The sequence below is a fragment of the Phyllopteryx taeniolatus genome, chromosome 8, assembly GCF_024500385.1.
Source record: "Phyllopteryx taeniolatus isolate TA_2022b chromosome 8, UOR_Ptae_1.2, whole genome shotgun sequence".
Taxonomy (NCBI): Eukaryota; Metazoa; Chordata; class Actinopteri; order Syngnathiformes; family Syngnathidae; genus Phyllopteryx; species Phyllopteryx taeniolatus.
Genome location: NC_084509.1, coordinates 14,573,041 through 14,594,339, shown reverse-complemented (window position 1 = coordinate 14,594,339; position 21,299 = coordinate 14,573,041).

Genomic DNA, 21,299 nt, shown 5'->3' with positions numbered 1-21,299 from the left:
AACGTCTAAAATAAAGATTATTAAGGTTTTATTTCAGAAAGCGACAAGTGCCATTCGCATTTTAATGCAAGTAACGTCATCTCCTTTAAAATCAATCAGGAGCCCATATGCATTTAAGTCATAACGTGAGTCCTTGAACATGTCTGCGCCAATGATTTCTGGCTAATATAGTTTGGATTGTGCTTGAAAGTGAGCGTAAAATATGGCAACTTTCAACTGTATTTCCTATGGTTAAATGTGTGAAACAGTTCAAGAAAAATGTCATAATGTCATACTTTTTAATGCTGAGAACATTGGCACCTATTTTATTGTTTGTGGATTTGGTTTCCAGCAGATTTTGACTAGCCAAAACTGCGTGATTGGCACACCAGCCTGATGTCATCAGCAGCAGAACAATTCCAGAACATTGCAATGTGTTCGTGGTTACTTTGGCTACGTGTTCTTGGTTATATTCTCATGAAATTTGAAGAATTAAGCAAGATAAAACAAAATGCGACTGACCAACCGAGAGGAGTGTAAATTGCAGCGATCATTTCAATGATTCTGATTCGGTTTTGGTCGGAGTTTGGAATGAAATGGCTCCTGGTTGAAGTACCAGGATCCATTAATGTACCGAGGGTAATGGTAGAAGCCAGGTTGGTTTACACGTGTCTCTGTGTCGGTGCTATAAATCCTCGCTGACTAGGACCAGCTGCCTTCTTTCCAGCTAGCTATCTGGCTGGCGCAGTTCTCATCATCTGCCACACTTTCTTGGCTCCTGCTCAACATTCTCCCATTGATTCTGCCGCAGTCAGAGTCCACTTTCAGCGATGGCTCATTTCCGACTTTGGTTGCGGCGCTGCCGTGAACGTCCGTACAGCTCCTCGGGCTCGGCTGTCGAATGCCTCCTTCCGTGGAGATCATTGTCTTGGTGGAGGGCTATAGACCTCTTCACCGTAAACACTGCAGCCACAGAGGCTCCCACACCCAATGCTCAACACTGTAAAGCATTCTTGGGTGTCTTGAAAGGCGCTGTGTAAATCTACTTTATTATTGTTGAAGAAAAACAGACCCATGAGCGCTCAAAAAATTAGAGAAAATGAAGGTAAGCCCCTCACTTCCTCATTCGCTATAGTGAGCACCTATGGAGAGAGCTATCGTTATGATATTTTCAGAGGTTGAAAGGGGCATAAGTATAGTTGTAGTATTCATCACAGTTTTCGGACATCAAGCGAGATACTTTAAGCATTCTAGACCATCCCAGTTGTCTCCATTTTTTTTTTTTGAATGACATCACGCCAAGACATGGCATCTCTATTTTTGGGTTGCAAAAGGGTCATTCATACAAAGGGGCATTCAATTAGTTATTCACTGATTCCTTCAAAATGGATTGATATTATTGGAAATGGCAGGCAGTTTAATTTTCTTGAGCAAACAATACATAAATTTAACTTCTGGGTGAAATTTAGGCCATCTGGATGCTAACGCTCCTTTAATGAAGAAGATAACCGACTCTGTGCAATGAATTTGACTGTGTCTTTCTTTGAAGTGTTGGGATGAATGGTTAATTTAGGTTAAGATTAAGGGTTAGTTCAAGAGGCTGTAATTCTAGTACAGTCACCTGTCAGTAATTATTTGCAAAGGATGATACCTACCATTTTAGTGTAAAAATTTATGTGAGCATTTAGGACTTGTCTGCTTTTGGAAAAAAAAAGTAATTTGTTGGAGTTGTCTGGTTTTGCAATGAAATGACATCATAGACATCTTTAAAAGACTTTTCGATAAATGTTAGATTTTTTTCCAAATTATCCTCTTAATTGCCTAATTTATATTAAACAACAATACATTAAATTATTAGCTTTAACGTGAAAACCAGGAAAAAAAGAATGATTTTGCTCAATTCACAAAAAAATGGAGATGTCTGCTTTTGCATTTGATCACTTCACTGACTCACTCACTGTTGGTGCACCATCAGTGATTAATTTGCCTGACTTCCATGCAGGCAGTATGGGTTCCATTCTCACTCAGTGCTGGAGTGAATGTGGGTGTGAATGGTTGTCTGTGTCAATGTGCCTTGTGACTGACTGGTGACCAGTCCAGGGTGTAGTCAGCCTTTCACCTCTGGTAAGAATGTGTATCATTCAATTCCTTTTTTTTTTTTTTTTTTTACAATTTAAAGTCAAATGGAAGACAACCAGTATCACAGAACAGATTGTGTTTGAAATTGGAGGTTTCACTGTACAGAAATTTCATTTTTCCAAGCAGTAACTCAGTTTCTCTTGGAACATTCAACTCTACCTCTATATGCAAGTGTTGCAATTGAGTGAATTTAATACACACTGTCGGGCGCAGTTTCTTGCTCTACCAACTCACACAGACTTGTGGATTGATGGTCCAGTGCAAACCAGGCACTCGTGATGGGATTCCTGATGGGCTACCTGAAGGAAAGAAGTCTTTCTTCATTGATGGAAGCTGCACGTTGCGAGGCAGCCAATCACATTAGCAGGCTCCACCATGCAAGAGCGAGCTGACCGGCTTTCCCACTCGCCCCCCTATTAACTAACCAGTGTCCTTGATTCGTTTTGTGTCAGCTTTGCGGGTGCAAAGTACACCCAAACAACATTGAAGAGTGGCGGACACTGAAGAGACACTACACTGTAGTACAGTGAATGCTTGGTGTATGCGTATGCGAGTCACTCCATCCGTCATTAATGGGTTTCTGAAGAGCTTCAAATATGCTTTAATGAAATCAGTGTCCAGTACCAACATTTTGCCATGAGGATTTCTGAAGACTAATTAATATATGAGAGAACACTGTAATGTGATAAGGAATGTACAGGACATCAATATTCGGGAATGAAAATTTCTTCCTCGCCGTGCATCCCCTGTTTCAGAGAGACTGATGGGTGGGTGGAGATTTGCAGGATGTTAAAAACTCATCTTGCAGTCTAAAATGGTCATGTTCCTATTTGTCCTTGCTGGTGCTTCTGGTTTCTGTATGTTTCCAGTCCTCATTGTGACCTTTGGGGGGGGGGGGAGCCTACGGCACCGCAACTGCTGCCTATTGTCATCAGCTGGGTACTTAGGAACTGAGGAAGCTGCAGAAAGGTGTCGGATCAAGGGTCACGACCCCTTGCTTGCCACCACTGTGTCGACATTCCTTCTATTTAAGTATTTCTAGTCAGTAGTAGCTTTTTTTGCCAGTGTACACGCCGTTAAGTTCAACTTGTACATCTGTTTGCCTCTTGTGTTGTTTTGTTTTTAGGCCTTGTGAGTTTTGATTTTGGTTTGTAATATTTAGTACTTTGTTTTCACCACCTTTGTGTTTCTAGTTATTCACGTGTACATAGTCGCGGTGACCTTGTGTCCTCGTCGTTTTCTGTTATATGCTCTTTTTGATAGTTGTGAATGCTTTTTGCGCCCATCATAACAGAAATGTATTATGCAGACACATACTGTTTTACCATTAGTACACTTAGTCTCACACCAGTGTGCATGGTAATGGATAATTAGTCTTTAAGAAAAATATTAGATTGTTATCGCGATGTCTACTCCCTATCTGTGGTTATTTTGCTGGTTCTTTGTTAGTCCAAGGGAGAATTTTTATGAGTTTTTAAATGAGGAGAGATCTGTTTTGATGATTGAAATTATATAATTAATCCCAACAGGAAATTGAATTTTCCTATTAACAGACTGTAACCAAATTGATACCATTTATAGGGTAGGCGGAGTGGGGGAGAGGGGTTTCCTTACTTAAGGGCACCGACATCTCTTTAGCCCATATCTGAAACATTACACAAGCAACCAAGTCCTGTAGTGCTTCACATATACGACAAAGGATCAATCCCACCTCAATGTCCTATTCCTTCATTACCCTGGCATTCACTAGCGACCAATCCAGTGTATATTGGACATCGACTATACAGTGGTGGTTTGAGATACAAGTGACCCCACTCACAAGATTTTCAAGATTTGAGCTGTCATTCAGACAGTTTTTTTTGTTTGGTTTATTTGTTTTGTTTTGTTTTGTTTTTGCTTTGACTGGTGAGCAAAAACTTTACATACAAGCGCTCTATGGTACTGGTGAAGGCAACTCAAATCATTTCAAGCTGTTTCATGCCACTCCCAGTTTGAAGTTTACTGTTAGACTAAACATGAAACACAGAATTACTCGTTGTGTATTTAAGCCAAGCTTAATGCTAACACAAAATGGGAAACGTCATAAATGGGATAACAAATAGCAATAGAATGTGTTGCAGTATTATATCCCTTTAAGCGACGGACATTTAAACACAAACGGTGGAGCAACACATAGACAGATATTACAATACTCAAAAGCATATACTCTTTATTCTCTACAAATATATATATATATATAAATATTACTTTACTGCTGGGACTGTTTCCATGTACAGTACTGTATAACCATAACTATTATACTGCCCCCAGGTAGCTAAGGAGCAGACACCAGAAGGAGTAGCACAAAGTCCATTGTATTAAAGCAAAAAATGTGGCAAAAACGGTTTCATTTGTTTTGCTCTATTTAATTATGTCATTGTTGTATGGTTTTTTAAATAAAGAATTGTAGAGTGCTATTTTGCTTAATAAAAACACATTACAAACATTTGTGTTGGATTGTTTGGGAGGCTGGACTAGATTAATGGCATTTCCATTCATTTCAATGGAGAAAGATGATTTGTGATATGACTGTTTGGAGCTCCTAGCATGGTCACGGAATTAATTAAACTTGACAGGAACATGTCAACAATAAAGAAGCATGTTAGTAGCTTTATAAAACAAGTGAGACAGAAAGTGTCAGAGAAATGAATCCCTACAATGTACTCAACACTACTGTGCACAATACTGGTGCTGCTAGAGTAGTAGCGGCACAGACTGGGACCAGTCTTCTAATTCAAGGGGCCTTCTACGTTTTTTAATCTGACCCGATAAACAGCTATTGAGTCACAAATATTTGTTTGTATTAATTAAGATGGTTCTCCTAAAAATGGGACAAAAAATATTTTTTCATTATCTCTATTTTGTAATCGTTTCTCTTATAATTGGTGGAGTGATAGAATATTAAATTAAATACATATATATTTAACAATGTTTTGTTTATTTTAATTGATTAAGTTAATTTGCTTGATTCTAAATAATTTGATTTTAAAATGAGAATACATTTTATATTCTTAATAAACCATTTTACATTTTATTATTCATCATTATTTACTTTTTATTCATTTAATTAAATCATTGGTAACTGAGTTATTGTCAGTCAAACAATTGCTTCATTAATTATCAAAAAAAAAAACATACTTCATACTGGACATACTTGGCAAATAAAGATGATTCTGATTCTGATTCTGATTCAGAGTGAGGGGTAGAAATGAAAAGCACACAAAAGTTCTAATGTGTTGTTACATCTTGTGCAAATCCTTTTAAAGAAACGTATGAAATATGAATTTATCAATTAATAATGTATTAGTTGTAATAAAGTGAACAACCTTAATAATAAAATACATTAAAATTTAAATTATACAATGTTAAAAAGCCAATTTCAAGAAAAATATAAAGATATTCATAAATCTCTCGTCTGAATGACTACTTGGCTTGTCGCCCTGACATCTGTGGACATGAAGTCCTTTGAATGTCTCGTACTGGACCACCACAAGAGCGTCACGGGTCCCCTGCCGGACCCCCTGCAGTTTGCATACCAAGCAAACAGTTTTGCGCATAACGCAGTCAACATGGGACTGCACTTCCTCCGAGAGCACCTCTCTGGGGGGCAGCACCTCATCCACATGGACCGCCAGCACCAGGGCGACCCAAGGATGTGTCCTCTCCCTACACGAACAACTGCAGCTCAATGCACCCGGCTGTCAAAATAGTAATTGGGACACACAAACCCCTCCACCACGATAAGGTGACGCCTAAAGGAGAGGCATTACTAAATAATTTTTTTTTTTTTTTTTATTATTCCTTCCTGAAGAAGCACTGTAAATCTACGGCCACAATTACTGAAGTTACTTATTTTCTTTGACTTGCTACTTCATTGGTTTTAGCTTTGTGTTAAGAATTTCAATTTCTCTCATCGACTTCTCCCCTTAGTTTGTGTTTTACGCCCACGACTGCAGTCTTGAGTCCAAGGTTAACACGGAGCATTTATCTGTTCTCATTAGGACCAGAGTAAATACACTTGTATCTTGCCTTTACAAGACATAGGTGCTTAATATTCTGCATTTTCTGAACTCTGTGACTCTTGAAAAACACTGAATTAGGGCCAGTATTGTGTTATTTCAGTATTTGTAATGACTAAATTACTTACAATATGATGGTCATGACCCTGGGATCTAAAATCTAAAGATCAATATTGGACAGTGTTCTTATTTTCTAGCAGTGATGAATTTCCTCTTACCCAGACACCTTTGCTGACCTGTTGATCAAAGTGGCTCAATAGCAAGCCACAAATGGATACATATATTATATTAAAACCTACTGTATATCAACAAACTATCAATCTCAAAGTGCGCTTTCATTAAGTATTGATTTGTTTGCTCTGGGAACAGAGGAGCTTTACTTATTTTGGCAAGGGGTCGGGCAGTTCAGAGATTGTTAATTGTCCATTTGTGATTATGTATGAAATTTGACTGTAGCAGCTGTGTCACTTCCAATGAGACGTATGAATTGGATCGCTTCTCATCATCCAGTCTGCTCTATATGGCTGTGCGTCGTATAGGGCTAATACGATTGACTACACCACTGTATGTGGACTAATGTAATTGTCTGCTGCTATTTTAGTAGAGGACATGATCTTCACAATTGGCGGTCGACCTTCCTTGGCTTTGGGAAGCTAGAGTATCCTTTTTGATAAGTAGAAAAAGAACAGGCTGAAAGTGAAGGTTGTCCAAGTCTCATTGAATTGAAGGTAGGTCAGCTACTACTATGACACAAAAGGAGCTCCCACTGGTCTAAAAATGCCAAAACCAAGTCCAGCTGTGATTAGATTTGAAAATATATAACAACAGAAGTGGTGTTGTTTAACCGTTGCTGTTAAAACAGTTTGGGAAGAATGTTGAACTCCAGTTTTTAATAGTAAACGGGCTGTCACTTCGAGGTACTCAAAGCACTCCTCATTCACCTACTGATGACACAGCGTCAGGAATACTGTAACTGGGGGTTCAGTATCTTTGGCATGGTCACAGGGGCTCCATAACACAACCTTCAAGTTGGAAGATGACCATCTCTTTAAAAGGACTCTTATGCCATCTTAATTAACATTGTACAGTACCATAGTATGTGATAATTGTTGTCCACTCGACATCCATTACAGCCTGGTCATCCTGAAAGGGGGATCCCTCCATCTGTGGTTCCTTCTCAAGGTTTCTTCTTTTCTCCCTAAATTGGGTTTTGAGGTTTCCCTTGCCCGATTAAGGGAATGTCCTCAATCTTTGTCAACTGTGGCCCTGTGAAACCTTTTGAGACTCTTTTGTGATTAAGGGCTATAGTTTTTTTTTTTGTTAGGTCAAGCAGAATGGAAAATCTGTATCCCTTGTATGCCGGAACAGTTTTACTGTGTCACTGTGGATTTTTTAAGCTTCCGCTATGGTTTCTTAGTATTATAATTAAGGCTTATTGAGAATCAGAGTCAATCAGTCGAACAGAACAAAGTTTCTAGAGGGGAAAGAGAAACAGAGACAATAGACAAAGCACTAATTCTAAACAGGATGAGAGAAGTAAATCATTACATTGTCTACAACATCCATCCATCCATCCATTTTCTGAGCCACTGCTCCTCACTAGGGTCACGGGCGTGCCGGAGCCTATCCCAGCTATCATCGGGCAGGAGGCGGGGTACACCCTGAACTGGTTGCCAGCCAATCGCAGGGCACATACAAACAAACAACCATTCGCACTCACATTCACACCTACGGGAAATTTAGAGTTGTCAATTAACCTACCACGCATGTTTTTGGGATGTGGGAGGAAACCGGAGTGCCCGGAGAAAACCCACGCAACAATGAAACATTAAATATGAGTGTTGCATGGGGCTGTAGTGCTACACCCTGTGAGGGGAGGACAGGACAAGATAGAACAGGACAAGGACAAGGGAAGAAGCATGCAGGAAAAGATTTGTGAACCCGGCCGTACAATTTAAGTGTGGTGGGATTAATTATGTAAATTATAAAAGTCTACAGGACAAGAGTGTGAGTGAGGGGATACACAAGCGATTTGCATATTCATGAGTTATTTGTCGCAGTAAGTGCGTGACCCCACACCCAGTAAAAGAGTTCCAGGGGTGTTGCCTGCGGATACATGCAAGTGAATTGACACTGTTGTACATGCACAAAGACTGATAGAAGTTTATTAGTAAATAGAAAATAGGTGTTTTCCTTTGCATAATTTTTCATGTGCTTATATAAATTTTTGGTTTTACTACTGTATCTTACAGCCTTTGTGTCATTTTTCGCCCGAAAATATAGCCATACAGACATACTCCATTTCTTTTGTAAAGTTTGGTCACGAGTAACTTATGCTAATTTTGCTCAGATAGGAAAGGAAAGTTCATCCATCCATTTTCTGTACCGCTTATCCTTACTAGGGTCGCGGTCGTGTTGGAGCCTATTCCAGCTATCTTCAGGCGAGAGGCGGGGTACACCCTGAACTGGTCGCCAGCCAATCGCTGGGCACATATAAACAAATAATTTAGAGTCTGCAATCAACCTTAACATGCATAATTTTGGGATGTGGGAGGAAACTGGAGTACCCGGAGAAAACCCACGCAGGCACGGGGAGAACATGCAAACTCCACACGGAAAGGGCCAGGATTTGAACCTGGGACCTCAGAACTGTAAGGCAGATGTGCTAACCAGTCACTACGCCGAAAAGTAAAGTGCCTAAGCAAAAACCAGCATCCAAAAATGCCCTTGTACTGGGAGCGTAAACAGCGGTATTCTCTGTTCTACATATGCCAATAATGCCTCTGGCTTTGTGGATCTTAATGGAACAGAAAAATACCTTTGCCAAATTTGGAATTATTGAACTATTCAAGATGCAAAATTAATAAAATTGAAAGAGAACTGAGTAGCCCATCTCCTAATTAACTGATTAATTCTTTCAGCGATATACCATATTGCCAAAAGTATTCACTCACCTGCCTTGAGTCAGATATGAATTTAAGTGACATTCCATTCTTAATCCATAAGGTTTAATATGACATTGATCCCCCCCCCTCTGCAGTTATAACATTTTAAACTCTTCTGGGAAGGTTTTACACAAGGTTTAGGAGTGTGTTTATGGAAATGTATGACCATTTTTCCAGAAGCCCATTTGTGAGGTTATACACTGATGTTGGATGAGAAGGCCTGGTTCTCAATCTCTGCTGTAATTCATCCAAAAGTGTTCTGTAGAGTTGAGGTCAGGATTGTGCAGGCCAGTCAAGTTAATCTACATCCAACTCTCTCATCCGTGTCTTTATGGACCTTGATTTGTGCACTGATGCACAGTCACGTTGGGACAGGAACGGGCCATCTCCAAACTTTCCACTAAATTGGAAATGTCCAAAATATGTCCCTGCAGTTTGCCTACCAAGCGAACAGGTCTGCGGATGATGCAGTCAACATGGGACTGCACTTCATCCTAGAACACCTCGACAGTGCAGGGACCTACGCGAGGATCATGTTCGTGGACTTCAGCTCAGAGTTCAACACCATCATCCCTGAACTCCTTTCATCCAAGCTTCTCCAGCTCAGCGTCTCACCTGCCATCTGCCAGTGGATTTACAGCTTTCTGACGGGCAGGACACAGCAGGTCAGGCTGCGGGAGGCCACCTCATCCACACGCAGCATCAGCACTGGGGCGCCCCAAGGTTGTGTCCTCTCTCCGATGCTCTTCTCTCTCTTCACGAACGACTGCACCTCAGCGAACCCGACTGTCAAACTCCTGAAGTTTGCAGATGACACCACTGTCATCGGCCGCATCAAGGACGGTAACGAGTCTGCATATCGACAGGAAGCGGAGCGGCTGGAGCTGTGGTGCGGCCGACACAACCTGGAGCTGAACACGCTCAAGACTGTAGAGATGATCGTGGACTTCAGGAGGCATCCTTCGCCACAGCTGCCCCTCACGTTGTCCAGCTGCCTTGTGTCAACCGTCGAGACCTTCAAGTTCCTGGGAATTACAATCTCTCAGGACCTGAAGTGGGCGACCAACATCAACTCCGTCCTCAAAAAGGCCCAGCAGAGGATGTACTTCCTGCGGCTTCTGAGAAAGCACGGCCTGCCACCGAAGCTGCTGAGACAGTTCTACACAGCGGTCATCGAATCAGTCCTGTGTTCTTCCATCACAGTCTGGTTTGGTGCTGCTACAAAAAAGGACAAACTCCGACTGCAACGGACAATCAAAACTGCTGAAAGGATTGTCGGTACCCCCCTACCCACCCTTGAGGACTTGCACGCTCCCAGAACAAAGACAAGGGCGTGCAAAATCCTCTCTGACCCTCCGCACCCCGGTCACCAGCTCTTCCAGCTCCTTCCCTCAGGTAGGCGCTACCAATCAATGCAAACTAGAACTAGTAGACATTCCAACAGCTTCTTCCCTCTTGCAATTAACTTCTTAAACAGCTAACCTATAATTCCATTACAACAAGCTGGCAATTTTTTGACTTGAGTTCGTTGTCACATTTCTGTGGGGCCAATTATGTATTACTCGTGCACTCACTGTCGTTGTCTCACCATGCTGCACTATTTGCATATACTGGCCACTCATTCCAGAGTAGCATCTGCTCCATTTGCACACTGATTGAGGAGTATCTGTAACATTTGCACAACCAACATTGTCCCAGATTATCGCACTACTCGTCACTTTAAACCGCATACACTCCTTGAAGTCTCAGCGCCCTTTGGACAATGGTCATTGCACCGGACTATTGCAATATTAGTCATTCGAACTGCTCTAAGTGCTAGAGGACATCTTTTTGCACAATTGTTTTTTGTCAATGTCTTTATGTCTCCAAAGTGTTCTGTAAATTGACTGTCTCTTGTACTAGAGCGGCTCCAACTACCGGAGACAAATTCCTTGTGTGTTTTGGACATACTTGGCAAATAAAGATGATTCTGATTCTGAAAATATTAGTCCCTGAGCTCCAGTGAAAAGAACTCTGAATGCTTCAGCATACTAAGAGATTTTGGACAGTCAAACAGTTTGGGGATTACCCCTTCCTGTTCCAACGTGTCTGTGCACCAGTGCAAAAAGCAAAGTCCAGAAAGACATGGATGAAAGAAGTTGGTATGGATGAACTTGACTGGCCTGAGCAGAATCCTGACCTCAACCCGATAGAATACCTTTGGGTTGATTACGAGTGGACAGTGAGCCATGCCTTCTAAGCCAACATCAGTGTGTCACCCCACAAATATGCTCCTGGAAGAATCAGCAAAAATTCCCATAAACTCACTCCTAAACCTTGTTGAAAGCCTTCCCACAAGAGTTGACGGTGTTACAGCTGCAAAGGGCAGACCAACATCATATTAAACCAAATGCATTTAGAATGGGATAAGACTTAAAATCAAATGAGTCAAGGCAGGTGAGTGAATACTTTTGGCAACAGAGTTTATGTTACTAAGACTTTTGGCCATTGTCCCCCTTAGGTGCAAATGCCTTTGAACATTTCATTATAAACCCATTAAACTCTCCTGTATTTTCCCACTGAAGGTTATAAGGCAAAGTGGTTCTTTCTCTCACATACACAGATGCCCATCTCGCAATTTCCTTTGCTGTAGCATTTTCCCATGCTTGGCTTGTTATGTCAGATAGATCATTTTGGTTTTGAGGCAGTTTTAATAATTGCTTCTCTCCCCTGGCAAAGCAGAATTCTTTACTTTTTTTTTAACATGGGACCAATGTCTATGTGACTCCTGAGATTGGAGACAATAGCCTATGGTGAAAACACTCATGCTGAAGACAGTGGTGGGAAAGGACAATAGAATAATGTAGTGTGTGAGTATGAAAAATGTCAGGGTGGCAAATGGGTAATTAACTTTTTGGAAGAAGGACGGGGGTCCTGTTTTTGTCTCAAAGATAGCAGGAGCAATGCAGACACATGGTGAATGCAATAATACAGGTGCAGCTTTATGATTAATGTCAGAATGTTTACTTTGGGGTTTCAAGTGCAGTAAAATACTTTTCAAATGAGAACTGCAAAAGAGAGATTTGGTCTTAAAAGGGACACTGTCTTTTAACCCACACATCCCTCTGTTCCGTGATTTGTAATATAGAGCTTTTTGTTAGTGATATGTCTGAGAGAGTGGCATGTAGGCTTAAGATGGATTTGTTTGTTATGGGAAAATAAATCAAAAGAAGCTCAAGAAAGCTGAATGTCAGCAATCTTCTTGATGTGTTATTGTGCACCTTGTTTAAATAACCCAATGAAAAATAACTACAATAGTGCCAGCTATAAGGTCACACTTACATCTAATTGCAGATCACTTTCCTAGTGTGCTTGTTTTATTGGAATCGGTTTAACTGAATTGTGTGGTTTTTGTGCTAGGTTGCTTTATTTTCTATTTCTATGGGCATCATCATGACAAACACACGTGTAGTTAATACTTAAGTTGCTCATGGAGGATTGTAAGATATACAGCAGTTTCTTGAATAGGTGGCGGAAAGTGATTGTGTTTATGCGACGTCGTGTTTTTACAACAGTTGGCCATATCTCACGCTATTGTGAAATTTTGTTCAAATTCATCTCAGACGTGTTTGACTTGGCTACTTGGACAAAGATCTTGCATTTTATTTTCTCTCAAGCAACAGCCAGAGTCCAGACTACACGGAACTACTATCAAAACCAAAGTAGAGTTGCAGTTTTGGGTCGTGGACTGCGGGAGCCTATCCCAGCTATCATCGGGCTGGAGGCGGGGTACACCCTGAACCGGTCGCCAGCCAATCGCAGGGCACACAGAAACAAACAATCATTCACACTCACATTCACACCTACGGGCAATTTAGAGTCTTCAATCAACCTACAATGCATGTTTTTGGGATGTGGGAGGAAACCGGACTGCCCGGAGAAAACCCACCCAGGCACGGGGAGAACATGCCAACTCCACACAGGCGGGGCTGGGATTTGAACCCCAGTCCCCAGAACTGTGAGGCAGATGTGCTAACCAGTCGGTCCACCATTTACTGTACAGTCCTGGCATCGTCAACTCTTTTATGGCTCTGATAATATTTCCAAAGGTAAAAAATTACCAGGTCGACTAAATCCCCCCATTCTGTTCATACAGAGACAACCCAATTATACATAATTTTATATTATTGCATATAGTTTAAGGTTGTTTTAATAGAAATACTTTTATTGGGCTCACCACTGGGCTTCACAAAGACACACATGAAAATAATTCGAAAGCATTTGTTACATGACATTCCCACATCATCAGCAGATAGCAGTTAATATCGGAACATCAGCATCCCTTTTCTGCACTGCTGGCATTTTACTATAACTTTGAAGCCCATATCTGACCTTCAGAGTGTATAATGACATGACAGATGTGTAAAGCTGCTTTTCTGAGCCAGTACATCACACCCCAAAAGAGCGCTTAAGAGCGCTACCGCGGTCGATGCGTCTATTATTCATTCTTTGCCCACTTCAAGAATAGCTTTTATCTCTTTTTGGAACTGAACTCGTCATTTTTTAATAACATCCTCCCTTTTTTGACTTTTCATAGAGCAAAATATGTATGCCTCACTTGCAAGTAATACTCCTTCCATATTGTTTCATCATATAATCTCCCATTTACACTACAGTATATCCCCACAGTTACTCCCCTGACTATCATCCTCCTCTTTGCCGACTCCCTTTTTTCACAGTGTCGCACCCTGTGCCACTAAATTCAAATCATCTCTTTCATCAACTCCCATTCAGTTCACCCACTCGCTACTGTCTTACCCTCTTACAGCTTCTTCAGGCAGGCCCTAAGAGCACAGTGAACCTATACTACATAGTAATTAATCATTTGCAGGAGACCAATGATGAAGCTGGCACCACTTGACAGGGCAGCAGCCAGCGCTGCGATCCCCGCCAGCTCCACGGCCAACCAAAGAGACCAACATAATCCCACAATACACCCTTACAATAGACAAAGGAAGGAAATTGTGATGCTGACCATATCCCGCTGAAGGCACTGAAAAGGCAGGCCTGCTTGTAATCAATATCTTAAATTGAATTCAATTGAAAGGTTAATAAAGAAGAAATCCTGTTAGATAAAGGTCGTCTTTTTGTGGGTTTTTTTTCATGGCTGACGGTGCGTGTTCAGTTATCAAATTGGGCAAGCCATAAAATATTTTTTTTATTTCCATTTCCATTTATTAGCTCTTTTTTAAGTTTGCAGATTTTAAGGGATATTTCTTAATTTGATTTCATTAATTGCATCATTTTATTTTACCACTTTTTTTAAATGAGTGAGTAATGATGACCTGTTCCTATTTGATGATTTATTATTATTTATAGGTATTTATTGTTATTCTTTTTGCATCGGTTCATCTCAGAGCATCCACCTACAATCTGGTCAATGTTGCCTCACAGAAACACAGCAGCAGTCCTCCGTGTACCTAAAAGCGTCCGATTGAAATTGCTTGTTTCAGACATGTTTTATGACTATTCATAAATTTGAATATGTGATATCTATTTTCCACCATAATTTGCTGATAAATTCTTTAAAAATCAGTGTGATTTTCTGGATTATTTTTTTTCTCATTTTGTCTCTCATAGGTGAGGTATACCTATGATGAAAATTACAGGCCTGTCTCATCTTTTTAAGTGGGAGAACTTGCACAATTGGTGGCTGACTAAATACTTTTTTGCCCCACTGAATTTAAATAAGAGGAGAGAATTGGAAAGTCAGGGTTAGGGTTAAATGTTTTGTCAAAATCATTACTTTTGACAAAACAGGGTGGCAGGAGTTGCAGGTGTCAAACTTCACACCCCTGTCCCAAAACTCTGGCTCGCACTACCTCTGAAGAAGGAATTTTGGCAGTCAAACTTTGTCCCCCGAGTCAGTGTCTGTTCCATTTATGTATTAATTACCTAGCAAATAGTATGCTGTGGTTGAGGGTTTATGGGCTTTAATATTTTTCTGTGATTATTGCGTTGTTCTAAAAGCTATTATGAAAGCGATAGAAGATAAGATTTCGTAGGCAGATTAAGATGATGTAGTTCTTCTCCTGTCTGTGTCGATTCCTGCTCCAGCTTGCGCTCCGCAGGCTCATGAACTGCTATCTCTCCTTTATCCACAACATGAGATGACCTGGTGGCATTTTGTGCTTCTAAAATCTCAGCATTGGCTACGCTTTGATATAATTGTGTTTTTGTTTGGGTTTTCCTTTTTTTTTTATGGTCAAGAGTGGGTACCTGGTAGACTTTTCGATTGTCTGTGCAGTTGTTCTTCAGGTTCGCTGAAAGTGACCTCTGCTGCAATAGCCTCCTGACTCCTGACTGTCAAAGGTCTCTTGAATTTCTTTCTGTTGTGTCCTGCACAAACAGACTCTATGCAATTCGCACACAAAATCCATTTGACCTCACAATACAAAAACTCCAGCTTAGGTTAAGACTTTCCAAAACAAGTCAAGGGCACAGCACCCTTTAGAAGATGCAGCCTATACAGTCTTTGGTGGTCGTTCTTTCAAAGCATCTTTAAAAGTTGTGTAAAACCTTGTTAAAAATAGATTGAATAGTCTAGATTTCCTTGTTGTACCATCACTTCTATTATAACACACAATACAGTATCTTCTTCTTTTCCTTTCGGCTTGTCCCGTTAGGGGTCGCCACTGCGCGTCATCCTTTTCCATGTAAGCCTACAGCATCTCCTGCATCCTCCTCTCAAACACCAACTGCCTTCATGTCTTCCCTCACGACATCCATCAACCTTCTCCTTGGCCTTCCTCTAGCTCTCTTGCCTGGCAGCTCCATCCTCATCATCCTTCTACCAATATACTCACTATTCCTCCTCTGGACGTGTCCAAACCATCGAAGTCTGCTCTCTCTAACTTTGTCTCCAAAACATCGAACCTTGGCTGTCCCTCTGATGAGCTCATTTCTAATTTTATCCAACCTGGTCAATCCCAGAGCGAACCTCAACATCTTCATTTCCGCCACCTCCAGCTCTGCTTCCCATTGTCTCTTCAGTGCCACTGTCTCTAATCCGTACATCATGGCTGGCCTCACCACTGTTTTATAAACTTTGCCCTTCATCCTAGCAGAGACTCTTCTGTCACATAACACACCTGACACCTTCCTCCACCCGTTCCAACCTGCTTGGACCCGTTTCTTCACTTCCTGACCACACTCACCATTGCTCTGGACGGTTGACCCAAAGTATTTAAAGTCCTCCACCCTTGCTATCTCTTCTCCCTGTAGCCTCACTCTTCCCCCACCACCCCTCTTATTCATGCACATATATTCTGTTTTACTTAGGCTAATCTTCATTCCTCTGCTTTCCAGTGCATCCCTCCATCTTTCTAACTGTTCCTCCAGCTGCTCCCTGCTTTCACTGCAGATCACAATGTCATCTGCAAACATCATGGTCCACGGGGATTCCAGTCTAACCTCATCTGTCAGCCTATCCATCACCACTGCAAAAAGGAAGGGGCTCAGTGCTGATCCCTGATGCAGTCCCACCTCCACCTTAAATTCGTCTGTCACACCTACAGCACACCTCACCGCTGTTCTGCTGCCCTCGTACATGTCCTGTATTATTCTAACATACTTCTCTTCCACTCCAGACTTCCGCATGCAGTACCACAGTTCCTCTCTGGGTACTCTGTCATAGGCTTTCTCTAGATCTACAAAGACACAATGTAGCTCCTTCTGACCTTCTCTGTACTTTTCCATCAACATCCTCAAGGCAAATAATGCATCTGTGGTACTCTTTCTAGGCATGAAACCATACTGTTGCTCGCAAATACTCACTTCTGTCCTGAGTCTAGCCTCCACTACTCTTTCCCATAACTTCATTGTGTGGCTCATCAACTTTATTCCTCTATACTTCCCACAGCTCTGCACATCACCCTTGTTCTTAAAACACTTTTCCTCCATTCCTCAGGCACCTTCTCACACGCTAGAATTCTGTTGAATAAGCTGGTCAAAAACTCCACAGCCACATCTCCTTGATGCTTCCATACCTCCACAGGAATGTCATCAGGACCAACTGCCTTTCCATTTTTCATCCTCTTTAATGCCTTTCTAACTTCCCCCTTACTAATCATTGCCACTTCCTGGTCCACCACACTTGCCTCATCTACTCTCCCTTCTCTCTCATTTTCCACATTCATCAACTCCTCGAAGTATTCTTTCCATCTAGCTAGCACCAGTCAACATATTTCCACCTCTAGCCTTAATCATACTAACCTGCTGCACATCCTTCCCATGTCTATTCCTCTGTCTGGCCAGCCTGTATAGATCGTTTTCTCCTTCTTTTAGTGTCCAACCTCATATGCCCCTTGTTTGGCCTTTGCCACCTCTACCTTTGCCCTATGTCGCATCTCAATGTATTCCTTTCGCCTCTCCTCGGTCCTCTCAGTGTCCCACTTCTTCTTAGCTAACGTTTTTCCTGTACTGGGAGGTTCTACCACCAAGTCTCCTTCTCTCCTTTCCTGCCAGAAGATACACCAAGTACTCTCCTGCCTGCCTCTCTGATCACCTTGGCTGCAGTGGTCCAGTCTTCTGGAAGCTCCTCCCGTCCACCGAGAGCCTGTCTCACCTCTTCCCGAAAAGCTGCACAACACTCTTCCTGTCTCAGCTTCCACCACATGGTTCTCTTCTCTGCCTTTGTCTTCCTAATCTTCCTCCTCACCACCAGAGTCATCTTACACACCACCATCCTATGCTGTCTAGCCACACTCTCCCCTGCCACTACTTTACAGTTGGTAACCTCCTTCAGATTACATCGTCTGCACAAGATATAATCCACCTATGTGCTTCTACCTCCGCTCTTGTAGGTCACCCTATGTTCGTGCCTCTTCTGGAAAAAAAGTGTTCACTACAGCCATTTGCATCCTTGTTGCAAAGTCTACCACCATCTGTCCCTCCAAGTTCCTTTCCTGGATGTCGTACTTACCCATCACTTCTTCATCACCCCTATTACCTTCACCAACAAGTCCATTACAATCTGCACCAATTACGACTCTCTCTCTGTCTGGGATGCTCAGAACTACTTCGTCTAGCTCCTTCCAGAATTTCTCTTTCACCTCTAGGTCACATCCTACCTGTGGGGCATAGCCACTAATCACATTACACACAACACCTTAAATTTCAAGTTTCAGCCTCATCACTCGATCTGATACTCTTTTCACCTCCAAGACATTCTTAGCCAACTCTTTTAAAATAACCCCGACTCCATTTCTCTTCCCATCTACACCATGGTAAAATAATTCAAACCCTGTCCCTAAACTTCTAGCCTTACTGCCTTTCCACCTGGTCTCCTGGACACACAATATGTCAACCTTTCTCCTAATTATCATGTCAATCAACTCCCGAGATTTTCCTGTCATAGTCCCAACTTTCAAAGTCCCCACATTCAGTTCTAGGCTCTGTGCTTTCCTCTTCTCTTTCTGCCGAAGAACCCGCTTTCCACCTCTTCTTCTTTGACTTCGACCCACAGTAGCTGAATTTCCAATGGCACCCTGCAGGTTGACAGCACCGGTGACGGATTTTGTTAACCCGGGCCACGACCGATCCGGTATGGAATTCTTTGGATGAATGCTCATATTTGTTTGGCAAAGTTTTAAGCTAGATGCCCTTCCTGACGCAACCCTGTGCATTTATCCGGGCTTGGGACCGGCCTACAGTTTACACTGACTTGTGCCCCCCATAGGGCTGCATTATAACACACAATACAGTATATGTGTAATTATTTGCTAATGGATGTTGAAGTGAAAGTACCTACTTGCCGATTGTGCTGCCAGAAATATTTTTCAAGACTAGGCAGTGGCGTGTAAACAATGGGGTGTTGGTGAATGCAAAGTACCAAAAACAGGATAAGAAGGCTACATTTGAATGAGTCTAGGAATTGGGACAGCCTTTGAGTGGATTTATGTAAACTTCCTTAACAGAGCAAGGCCCCTGAATTGAGACACTGCTTCCATTTAGATTAGATAGTTTTAATAGCATCCAATGATTTTTATTTTTTTACTTTGCTTTTTGATTTTGAATGTTTCATTAACCCATGGTGTACCCCGCCTAAAGTCATGCACAGGAATTATTCATGGTTGGTTATCAAGGTAGGTGGCCCAGAAGGTTTTCATCTTTAAAATGATTTATCAATTTTCAGACAGTCCGTGCTGCATTAAAATAATATATTTTTCCATAGCCAGCTTTTAAACAATTTCTCGAAAGGGGTATGATCAATTGTTATTTCTCCAATCGTTGTGTTAGCAGTGATAAACCCCCGCCAGTCGTCCGTTAACTGATGATACCTGTAGGTGAGGTCCCCATAGTTAATCAGTCACAAATCTAATTTTTTTCCACACTGGAGCTTTAGCAAATATTAAGAGACATACCCAATTCTTGGCACGTAGTCTTAGTTAGATGGCAATTAAAAAAAAAAACAACAACACACACACATTACCACCAATAATCATATCACAGAATTCTACAGTATTCTAGTGTATATATATATATTTTTTTTAAATGGGTTGAGTAATTATCTGCTCCAAATTCTTGTGTGTGAATATGAGAATCTTAAAGTCACTTTTGAATGAATGTGTAAAAATGAGGTGAGCCTCGTTATCACAGATGGATTATGTTGCTTTTCAGTACGTTACTCACGACGTGCGATGAGACAGGACAGTGTTATTCATAACACTTGAGTGGACAGATGAATGACTCAGCAAGCTCCTGTAGTGGAAGTCCAATCACAGGTGTAAATTACTTTATTTTATGATTACATAGTACAGATGGAGAAGGAAAATCTGGAGTATGCTGTGGAATAAACTGAAGAGAACACATGGCAAATAGATTCTGATCACCTTACTACCTTGACTATCTTCTTCTTGTCCCTTTAGGGGTCGCCACAGCGCGTCATCCTTTTCCATGTAAGCCTATCTCCTGCATCCTTCTCTTGAACACCAACTGCCCTCATGTCTTCCCTCACGACATCCATCAACCTTCTCTTTGGTCTTCCTCTAGCTCTCTTGCCTGGAAGCTCCATCCTCATCACCCTTCTACCAATATATTCACTATTTCTGCTCTGGACGTGTCCAAACCATCGAAGTCTGCTCTCTCTAACTTTGTGTCTCCAAAACATCGAACCTTGGCTGTCCCTCTGATGAGCTCATTTCTAATTTTACCCAACCTGGTCACTCTGAAAGCGAACCTCAACATAATCATTTCCGCCACCTCCAGCTCTGCTTCCTGTTGTCTCTTCAGTGCCACTGTCTCTAATCCGTATATCATGGCTGGCCTCTCCACTGTTTTATAAACTTTGCCCTTCATCCTCGCAGAGACACTTCTGTCACATAACACACCTGACACCTTCCTCCACCCGTTCCAACCTGCTTGTACCCGTTTCTTCACTTCCTGACCACACTCACCATTGCTCTGGACGGTCGACCCAAAGTATTTCAAGTCCTCCACCCTTGCTATCTCTTCTCCCTGTAGCCTCACTCTTCCCCCACCACCCCTCTCATTCATGCACATATATTCTTTCTTACTTCGGCTAATCTTCATTCCTCTTCTTTCCAGTGCATCCCCCCATCTTTCTAACTGTTCCTCCAGTGAGGATTGAGGCCAAGAGTCATGTGTATAGGAACGGTGAAGTTTGCCAATTACTACTTTGAACTTGAAAAACTAGCACAGTAGCAGTGCTAGTGGGCTTTAGCCTTCTTGCTTCCCATGTTTGTCTTGTGGGAACAAGTCTTGCTAAAACTTTATTTACATGTAGTTGTTCCCTGTATGAAAAGGTAACATTGTACCTTGTTTTGATGCAAATAAGAGGCGAATCCTTGTGGAAGAGGTGCAAAACACATCATCCAGCACAGAGTTGTGAAATCCATATTTAATTATTTCAGAAAGGGTGACACAAACACAATCTTGTGTTGTTACAACAGTGGCAGATGATTATTCTGAAAGTTGTTTCCACTCTATTGTATATTCATTATTGACAACACATTTAACAGGTCAATCTGGCTGGCCTCATCGGTGTTTGTTTTTGTGGACAAAGATTTGTGGACAAGGAATTCAAGTCATCAGGTTTATATACACTTGTTATATACACACTTCACACCAGAGGTCTCTTTAGTTTGCTCGCTGTCGCTCTCAATTTGGCTCATCAGCT